Below are 8326 nucleotides of genomic sequence, written 5' to 3'. Positions count from 1 at the left end.
AAATATATGATTTATAAATATATAAATTAAAAGAAAATTTTAAATGATAATTAAAATAAAAGCCATATTTTTAATATAACAAATATTTAATTTTTTTAGTTAAGAAATTTATGAGTACAGGTTATATATTTTGTATTAACATGCGGTAAATATGATAACTTTCAACATTATCTTTTATATAAAAATAAATAAATTGTGTGGAAAGTTCAAAAAGTAAATGTGATTTAACATTGCAATAATTTAACTTTAAAATATTTAAATATTTTAAAATAAAGTTCATTTAAAATAGTTGTAACTTTTCTTAAAGTATTGTATATTAAAAATTACATGCATTTCTAGTCAACAACAGAATTGCATTTTTTTTCTTTTAAAATAATTGATTCTTAGAATACTTATTTCTTTAAGAAAATAAAGAAACAAAGTAAAGTAATAAACATCAAAGTAATCATGATGGTTCAGTTCTTTGATTTGACACTTAATAATAATTAATAAAAAAAAAGTCTTACGAATACTAGTACAATGAGGTAAGTAGATATTTTTGTTTGCTGAATATTTAATAAGCTATCATTATCACAATTTTATACATCTTATAATTAAGAGTAAAATTTTATAGGTGAGATTTCTATAAATTTATGTTATGATTTCCTGCAAAATAATATTCACTACTTTTTCATAATTAAATTTACCTTTATCATAGTAGTATTCAAAAGTAATATTCACAAGTAAAATTTTGTAAGTTAGATAATATTTTAAATTTCTATCATTTTCCACCGATTTGTATTTTATTTTATTTTTTCTGTAGATATCCTTGCACATCTTTTGTTGAAAAGAAATAGCCTATTAAGACTTGCGGCTTTAATTAAATTGACAGCTATCATCCTCTTTTAAGAATTTACATATTAAAAATATTATTCCGCATCATGTATCTGTATTTTAAATTTAAATAGCACTAAAATATATAAATTTTAAAATATTCAATAAAAAATGGAAAATTACTATAATATATAATTATTTAAATAAAATTTAAAAGACTAAACTATAAATATAATAAATTTAAAAAAAAGTTAAAAACTTCATAAACTTTAAATTGATACGTTAGAATCAAATATAAAAGAATGGATTCAACGTGTGAAACTATATTTAGTCAATAAATAAGCACATTCAAATTAACCACCATACCACGATTGGTCTACCTAAAAAATACAAAAACAATAAAAAGGACAAAATTTCACAATGCAGCTGACATTTCTTTTTTTTTTTTAGCTTTACCATGCAAAGAAACAAAAGGAAAAATTATAGCATTTCTTTTTTAATTTTAATTTAGGATAATAAATTTAGCTTTACCACTTTATATACCATGTTAAAGTGGGTTAACTTTTGTTATTTTTTAAAATTTTAGGATAATTTTTTGTATAGATATAATTAAATACAAAACGAGTAAATAATAAGAAATATAAATAATTATATGCTATATTAAATATAATTTCAATCAGTTGATATTCAAATAATCAAATTCAAAATTATAAATAATTTGTTGTATAAATTTACAAGATTATGCAAAAAGCAAAAGGACTAAACGGATATACCTCCCACGTTGTATGTAAGCCTTGTACAAAAACTTTTGATGTGCTTGTAAATTTATCTACACACGTGTTGCATGTACCTAAATGTGCACAAGTCACCTCTTGTTAATGTTCTGTCCATACACCAACAGAAACCTCATATGGCCACATTAATTTCCTAAATTTGGTTTCATATAGATTTATCCTATTCTTTCATTTAGCTTTTCTTTTATCTTGATTTGGAAAAGAATAAATCCTAATTCAAATGCCATTGAATTTGCTCAGATCGCGGTTTTCCTATTTTGTGATTTATTACGTTTAGTGGTTAAATTATATGTAGATCTCCTTCGTATTAACACATAAGCTCTCTCTAAAATGAGATTTGATATGATTTTATTCATCTGAAAAAGAAGGAGGATAAAATCCACCTCTATTTATACAAGGCAATGCAATATTTATACATACATTGTAATAGAATTACAAAGCTAACAAATTAATAATGGTATTATAACTAACTAATTGTCACGTATACTAATTTCTAATACCCTCCCTCAAGTTGGAAGATAGATGTAAAGTATACCCAACTTATATATTAACAAATAAAATATAGATTGTGGAAGAAGTTTTGTTAGAACATCATCTAGTTGGTGTTAAGATGGTACGTGAATTAATTTGAGGAACCTAAATTGAACATCGATATCCACATGCTTAAATCTTTCATGTAAGGTAGGATTGCTAGTAAGCTGTATAGCAGACTTATTGTCACAAAACACTATTACTGGAGTTGTAACTTCAAACGATTAAAGTATTTATGTTATTCATAGGACCTCACTTGTTAATGATGCTAGAGCCTGATATTTTGCTTTAGCAAAAGATCGAGATACAGTAGCCTTTTCTTTTTTTAGCAATTAATGAGTGTCCTAGAAAGACGCAAAATTCATTGGTTGATCTTCTGGTGATTGCACAATTGCCCTAGTCTGCATCAGCAAAGGTAGAAAGGTTTATATTTAAAGAAGATGGAAAAATAAGCCTTGTCCTGACGAAGTTTCTAAGTATTGAAGGACATGATGTACAACATTGAGATGAGAAGTGTGCAGCTTAGACATAAATTGACTTAATTTGTTAACCGCAAAGGTTATGTCTGGTCTTGAAATGGTGAGGTACATCAACCTCTCAATAAGTCTCCTATAAATAGAAGCATCATTTAGAGGATCATCATCTTTGTCATTAAGTGTCAAATTCTGTAATGTGTATTTTTGTTGAGTTAATTGAATCCCTTTGGAGGATTTTGCTATTTCAAGCCCCATAATATATTTCAAGTCTCCTATGACCTTTAACTTGAATAAAGACTGCAACAATAATTGAGTATCTTTTAGCATCGTAAGATTCAAGCCTGCCAAGAGAATATCATTGACATATACTAGGAGAATTACTAAAAAGGAACCATAACTAAGGGTGAACAATGAGTAATCACTTGTAACCTGTTTAAAACCATGCGAGAGAAGTGTTGATGATTATTTTTAAAACCATTGACAAGACACTGGTTTAAGCCCATAAAGTTACTTATTGAGTTTACAAACTATATTCTCCCCCTAAATGTGATATCCTAATGATAATTGCATATAAACTTCTTCAGAATAAATTGCCATTTAAGAAGGCGTTATTTATATCAAGTTAAATGATAAAATTCTTCTATGCTGCAATTGTCAAAAAGATTCTCACAGTGGTTAATTTTGCCAAAAGTGAGAAAGTGTATATAAAGTCAATCCCCGCTTGTTTAGTGTAGCCTTTGGCTACCAGCCAAGTTTTATAGCAATCCACACTACCATCAGGATAATACTTAACCTTGTATAACCATCTACAACCAATGATTTATTACTTCATTTTTCTTGAGGAAGAGAAACTATAGATCATGTATTATTTGCCTCTAGTGTAACACCTTATTTTTAATTTCGATTAAATAATAATTTCACAAATCGGATAATCAAACTTTCATAAAAGATTTTGAAATAAGTAAAGGGTTACAAATTAATATCAAATAACTGCTACAGAACTAGTTTAATTATAACATTTTCAGAATAAAAATCTAAACTAGTTTAATTATAACATTTTCAGAATAAAAATCTAAGTCTTATAGTAATTCATCCGTCCCTTCACTGAGTCCAGTGCTGATCGTCTTGATTACTTAAAAAATAAATGTAAGGGTGAGTACTCTATACTACCAAAACACACAACTGGGCATAGAGTCTCACCTCCAAATCAAATTCAATACATTAAACAAATACAATCACAAGTAGCATTTCACATCCATAAGTACAATACATAAACCCACGCATATGCATGTCAGCCATACTTATTGTGACACTGTGATCACAGATTTTCACTATGAATGGTCGCCGGTTACTTCCGCATCACGGATACCACGTGAGCAATCACGGGTCGCTCAGCAAAGGTAATGGTCAGAGGTCTAGTCAGGAAGAGAGTATGTGGCCTGTGGTGCACCCGTTACACAGTCGGTGTCACCACCACTCTCTCTTCCCCAAGGTATTTCTACCGTCCTCATCTTTCACACCCCTGATGTATCGCTGAACTATTCACAGCACATTACAATGGCGCTAACACGTCCATTCACACATATTCCATTCACGTATGCAGTAATCATGCTTACATACGGCACACAACCTATAATTATCGTTCATATTACACGACCCCCACATTTTCAAAATATTCATTCAAACATACGGCAAAAGTGCTCATACTCATTCACAACACTCGACATACATGCCCTCACTCTATCACACAACATTTACATACAATTCACATCCCTCAACTTCAGGTCAACACACATAATGTTCACATATCACGGCACATAGCCCACATTACATTTCTCAACAATTTCTTACCCACTAACTCATCCACAACACAATATTCAGCAAAATAACAACAATTCATGCACAAACGAGTAGGATAGAGTCTCCCCTTACCTTGGATTGACGACCCACACTCGGATTCGACCACGGACGTGCTCCCTACACAGATTTTGGCCTAAAACACATGGAAAAACTCCATGAGAACCCAAGGAAATCCAGAAACAGAGAAAAGGGTATGAGAAACGAAACCCTAACCATTAAAACTCACCTCTAAGCGTTTTCCACATGAATTCAACCTTCAATCGAGCTCTTCCCGAACCCTAACTCTCTTTAAATCCTTTTCTGGTCGCGACACTCTCGCTACAGCGAGGGGACCTCGCTGCAGCAACACGCTCTCACGCTGCAGCAAAAATATCAGACGAAACTGCACCCTGATTTTTGTAGAATCTCGCTACAGTGAGGCCCTCTCGCTAGAACGAGACTGCACCCCAAACTGTCGCTCTCTCGCTACAGCAAGACCTCTCTCGCTATAGCGAGAAGGTGACAATTTCAGTTCTTCCTCCCAGGGCCTTCTCGCTACAACGAAAATCCTCTAGCTGCAGCGAGAACATCTCAGTATCACGTCCTGCACTTAGGTACTTAGCCAATTTCAGCCCTATCCAGTCATGCATACATACATATATATACACATCCATAACATATATCCAAAAATACACACACACACACATATATATATATATATTTATATAAATAACAATAATTAATATTACTGAAATTTAGGGCGTTACATCTAGTACTTGAATTTCTTCTTTTCTTGATTGTCTCTGATGGTGGTAAAACTGAGGCTCATATACATGAGTTACATTGACAATGTAAGCCTTATACGAAGGTGAGAGTTTAACATAGGTGTGAAAATGAGAAATGGGATAAAAGGCATGACAAACATTAGTATTACAAACATAATCTTAAAGATATTTAGGGGGTTGGTAATTTCTAGTAGGGTGTTGTGTGGGTTAGTGTGTAGTGGAGAGGGTGAGTGGTCTGCATGATTATTAGATGGTGGTACATTGAGATCTAAAATGATGTCAGGTTGTACTCTGGGTATGACTATGTTGGTAAACAAATTTGTATTATAAGCATTATTGGGTATATGCTTTGAAGGAAAAATGTCTTCATGGAAGATAACATTACGAGATATAATGAGCATATGCGAAGTAAGGTCAAATACCCTGTAACCTTTGTATCCAACAAGGTATCATAGGAATACAGCAAGATGAGCCCTTGCCAAACATTTGTCTCTATTATGTATCAACATAGAGCCATAGCATAAGCAACCTATTTGCCTTAAGGAAGGTGTAATCTGGAACCTTGTTATAAAGGAGTTCAAACAGTGATGATTTTTTTAAAACTGGTGAAGGAGTCTTATTGTTCTGAAAAGTGATTGTAACCACAAGTTCATCCCAGTATGTGATCGACACCTTTGACTAAAAGAGGAGAGCTCTAGTAATGTTAAGGAGGTGTTGATGCTTTCTTTCTACAACCGAGTTTTATTGTGGTTTGTAGGGACAAGAATATTGATGTATAGTGTCTTGCTGGTGAAAAAAATCTTCAAGGGCTAACTCTTTCGCATTATCACTTCTAATTTGTTTGACAAAGTTGTTAAAATAAGTCTTAACGAATGCAAAGAAATTTTTTATGCATGTAGCAGCTTATGATTTTGCAGCCAACAAGTATATCTAACTATACCTTGTACAATCATCAATAATAGTTTAAAATATTTTTTTCCATTTTGAGTACAAGTGTTATATGAGTCCTATATATCACACTGAACAAGGTCAAAGGGACAAATAGAAAAATTATTAGGTATGTGATGTGATATTCAAAAAATTTTATGAATACTGTATTCAAATAATTATACCAATAAAAAAAATATGTGACAAGTTATAAGAAATATATATTATATGTAATTTATTATTAAATAAAATTATCACTTTAACATGTGTCAAAATATTATTTGTTGAAAAATTTTTCTTTGTACTGTACTCTAAAAATTTTTAAGGGCAATATAGAATTTACCAAATTATTATTAGAAGTGAAAGATAAACATCTAAGTTTAGAAAGTAAATGAATATCGCATTGATGAGAAGAATAATGATCATGAATTAAAGGAGAAATTTTATTAGCAATTATTTTCAATACATTGGTCAATAAGTCACTAAGACATTTATGCCACAAGTTTGTTGTTATATACAAATTTATTATTAATAGAAGCAACTATTTTGAAAGGCAAAGATACATGAGCAACATGATTTACATTAGAATTAGCATGATAGACATATAAATTGCCAAGTTAATCACTCTTGCCAATCTTCCTGTTGTGTGGGAGGTCCTAAATAACAAAGGAATCATTATGAAATATGATAGAATATTGTGAGTTATGAAATAAAGAACTAATTGATAAAAGGTTCACTTTAAATGTAGAACATAGACAACATTTTGTAATACAAGATTAGAATCCAATCGATTAGAGCCTATAGCACTAACCTTTATTCTTGTATTATTTGGCAAAGTGACATACTTGTTAGACAAAAGAACATGTATGATAAATACACTAATGAACAATAAATATGAGTGGTAACACCAAAATCCACAATCTAAGTGTATGGTTTAGATAATAATTGAGTAATAGAAAAAGAAAGACTCATACCCATAAAAAAATAAATTAGAATTAGTGTTTGTAACTATATTATGAGATTGCTCAGATTGTAAGAGAGATAATAATTGGTGATGCTGTTGTGGAGTCAATTGCAGGCAATCATAAAATGGTTGTGGGGCTATGAAGCCTATATATTTAGTATGACATGGATATGATAGGATACGATATAGGGATATGGAAAAAATTTAAAATTTCAAGATACAATATGGCTTAAATACATTAGCATGAATTTAAAGAAATAACATACTTTATACATATACAAAATATTTATAAAAAGATATTGATAATTAATTTATATTAAAGTGTTACATTTATATATCAATGACCATATTTTACAAAAAAAATAAAAAGTACATGCAATCGTATCTTTCCCTTATCTAAGTAACTAAGTCAAAATATTTTTTCTACTATGAACACATCAAAAAGTACATACCCCCTATTCAAGTTAAAATTTCACAAAAGAATTGGTAGTTCTATCTAAAAGAAATATAGAATTATCACAAAAAGAATGTCTTGCTTTTATACTATTTAATTCTAACATTGTCACACTCATTTCCTCCATCCTTATCATGTATAGAAAGCATAACTTTAAAGTCTGGTTCATCAAGAGATAATTAAGTCAATTCAAAAAATCCAACATCATCATCAAGTGGATCATGAACATCTCCACTAACATCCCACATCCTTGTCTTTTCTTTAGTATACTTTTTTTCTTTCTTAGACAAAAGACAAAGGTTGGAATGCACATAAACCAAATCCTCCACCCTTTTTGGATCCATTTTGTTTCTCTTCGAAAAATGAATGAACGAGTATGTACTCCAATTCCTCTTATAGCAAGATGAGGAACAAGGCTGTACAGGAAGCTTTGAGACAAGCTTTTGAAGTAAAGCGGTAGAAGATCCATGCATTACCCACCAAGATTTTGGGTCCAATGTCCACCTATCTTCTATCAAAACAAAAGAAGCAAAGTAACCTGCACAAGATGAGAAATTCAAGAATTCAACAAAAATATTTTTTCTTTCCTCAGCAATAAGAAAATATCTCTTCAAACATTTATTTATTTCTCTTGAAACTTCATCATCTTGATGTAGAGGAACTCTATTTGGAGCTTTCCTAAGTCATTCTTCACTATAATACCTATATATGATTAAAAAATTTGTTATAGTATCACTTTTATT

The sequence above is a fragment of the Abrus precatorius genome, unplaced genomic scaffold (genome assembly GCF_003935025.1).
Source record: "Abrus precatorius isolate BTA unplaced genomic scaffold, Abrus_2018 Scaffold3, whole genome shotgun sequence".
Classification (NCBI taxonomy): domain Eukaryota; kingdom Viridiplantae; phylum Streptophyta; class Magnoliopsida; order Fabales; family Fabaceae; genus Abrus; species Abrus precatorius.
This window is presented reverse-complemented; position numbering follows the sequence as displayed.